At 50.5% G+C, this 2,912-nt stretch overlaps 1 protein-coding gene across 1 annotated transcript in view; it reads right to left on the bottom strand.

The window, feature by feature from the left end:
- Positions 1 to 2,912, bottom strand: part of LOC311312643 (large neutral amino acids transporter small subunit 4-like) — a gene marked incomplete at its 3' end in the record, with an annotated part of 18,040 nt that overhangs the window by 933 nt on the left and 14,195 nt on the right. The gene's annotated exons all lie outside the window — the stretch shown is intronic.

Genomic DNA, 2,912 nt, shown 5'->3' with positions numbered 1-2,912 from the left:
GCAATAAATTATTACATTTCAGAGTAGGAGAGGCTAAAAGCATCATAGGAGAGAGAACATTCTACGGACATGCTACGACATCCACAGCAGACACGGGGTATCTATCGGACTCCGGGAGGTCTGCTGAACAATGATGAACAATTTGTCATTCCAATAAAGTGAATTGAGTAGAAATTAATTGAATTGAGACACAGAGAGGGAGAGAGATAGATAGAGAGAGAGCGAGAGAGATGGACAGAGAGACAGAGAGAGAGAGAACATTAGGCACTGGGTAGAATGTGGGTAAAACACTGTTCTGTTACTGTTGTAAACAAAGACATACTGTATGTGTACGCCCCCATTGCACACTCGTAAGTCACACACATTTTTTCTGCCTTCTCGGGTTGACATGTCACTGACTAATGATGAATATGTTGTTGGAGAGTTGTTGACTGTGTGTGTGGTGTGTTGTGTTGTGTGTGTGGGTGTGTAATGTGGGTGGGTCCTCTGACAGTATGTTTTCCCCTCCACTTAATTAGAGTGAGAAATAGAGAGAGAGAGAGAGAGAGAGAGAAACAGAGCAAGAGAGAGAGAGAGAGAGCAAGAGAGAGAGAGAGAGAGAGAGAGAGAGAGCGAGAGAGAGAAACAGAGAGGGAGAGAGAGGAACAGAGCAGAGAGAGAGAGAGAGAGAGAGAGAGAGAGAGAGAGAGAGAGAGAGGGAAGTGTAATGATCTCAGCTGGGCCAAGGGCAAGAGCACATGTTGTTCCCTACTACAAACTGTAAACAACTAGAGCACTTGAGAGATGAAAAGAGAGAGAAAAAGAAAGAAAGAAAGAAAGAAAGAAAGAAAGAAAGAAAGAAAGGAAGGAAGAAAGAAAGAAAGAAAGAGAGAGAGAGAGAGAAAAGGAGAGTGTTGTGAGAAAACATGATGTTGGTAGATGACAGGAGCAGCCTAGGTCTCTTATGAAGGGAGGAGGGAGAGATGGAGGAAGGGAGGGAGAGGGAGGGAGAGGGGGAGGAAGGGAAGGAGAGAGGGAGGAAGGGAGGGAGAGAGGGAGGAAGGGAGGGAGAGGGAGGGAGAGATGGAGGAAGGGAGGGAGAGAGGGAGGAAGGGAGGGAGAGAGGAAGTGAGGGAGAGGGAGGGAGAGAGGGAGGAAGGGAGGGAGAGGGGGAGGAAGGGAAGGAGAGAGGGAGGAAGGGAGGGAGAGAGGGAGGAAGGGAGGGAGAGGGAGGGAGAGAGGGAGGAAGGGAGGGAGAGAGGGAGGAAGGGAGGGAGAGTGGGAGGAAGGGAGGGAGAGGGAGGGAGAGGGGGAGGAAGGGAGGGAGAGAGGGAGGACGGGAGGGAGAGAGGGAGGAAGGGAGGGAGACAGGGAGGAAGAAGAGGAAACAAAGAACTTTTCTTCGATGTTTTCACGGGTCACAGACACAGTCTCCAAGAATTCTCCAAAACTCTCTCTCTTTCTCTTTCCATATTCATCCATTCATCCATCGCTCCACATCCCTCCATCTGTGCATTTGTCCTGCTCACTGCGGGGCCACTGCTTGTTAGAGAGCAAAATCTCTCACCCTCTCCTGCTAATTGGACCAAAGGTTAGACAGCAGCACCACAACATCCAGGAATGGCAGGATGACAATAACAAGCAGCGCATTCCTCTGGCCTGCCCTGGGCCAGGCGCTGCAGCCAGCTGGAACTAGTCTGCTATGACACCTACAGTCGGGGAGACCCTGCGGGTCAGGGTCAACACTGTCGTGAGACTCGGTGTGTGCGTGTGTGTGCGTGTGTGTGTGTGTATGTGTGTGTGTGTGTGTGTGTTCAGACAGGAGAGGACGACCGGAAGGCAGCAATGCCAATTAACGGGGAAGAGTTATGGAGTTATGTTTCATGACCGGCCTGAGCTAGCGATGATCTTCTCCACGTCTCTCTCTCTCTCTCTCTCTCTCTCTCCTCACTTCCTCGTTCTCCTTTATCAGACTGTCACGCGACGGTCCGACGTGCGACCACGAGACCACGCGATGACGGAAGGAGAGGGAGAGAGCAGAGCACAGAGAGACCCCTACAGCCTGCCTACCGTCCCGCCCCCCCCCCCCCCCCCACCAGGATGGGAAGATACGGTTGAAAACAACAGGAGGGAGGGGCCAAAAATCAACAAGTTCAAACTGAGTGCGGTTGTGAAACTAACGACTTCAGCAAAGGCAGTTGGGGTGGAGGGGACTGGGGTGAGAGAGAGAGAGAGAGAGAGAGAGAGAGAGAGAGAGAGAGAATATGGACAGTCAGCCAGTCTGGCTGGTGATGACAGACAGAATCAGCTAACAGGTGTTTTGTCTGTCTGATACAGACATTAAGGCAGTAAGCTCTCGAGTCTGAAGTCAGTGCCGTGTCGTTAATCTCTCCACACACACCTGGCATAAACTACAGATGAGTTGTACCTAATAGATTTATACTGAATGAAACAATAAAAACATTTTTACAGTTCAGTACCCACGTCTAAAAGCCCTCCCTGGGTCATGCTGTAACTAATGTGTCAATAGAGAATAAGTGACTCTCACAGAGTTGGTTAATGATTGACGGACATGTTTACTGGCCAGGTTCCAGTTCACCTGTCCTCTCACCTGCTGCTGCCCATCTGGACAGCTGTGTCTCAAGTCCCTACATGTTCCCTTAAGTGTGCACTTGTGTACTCGTCAACACAGAGGCATAGTCTACAAGCACATGGGCTGTTACGCAAGACCCATTCTTTTATAGGAGAATTGAGACGGACAGACGGACGGACGGACGGACAGACAGACGGACAGATGGACGGACGGACGGACGGACGGACAGACGGACAGACAGTGTAAGCGGTCTTCCAGCAGACACAGATGGTGAGGGGGTTTGTGTTTGTCCCTATTTTTAGACCTGAGTCATCACAGAGATAAAGAGTTAGGACGAGGG

This window comes from Borostomias antarcticus (genome assembly GCF_949987555.1).
Source record: "Borostomias antarcticus genome assembly, chromosome: 1".
Taxonomy (NCBI): domain Eukaryota; kingdom Metazoa; phylum Chordata; class Actinopteri; order Stomiiformes; family Stomiidae; genus Borostomias; species Borostomias antarcticus.
The sequence above is the reverse complement of the archived record's forward strand: the minus strand, read 5'-3'. Positions and strand labels throughout refer to the sequence as shown.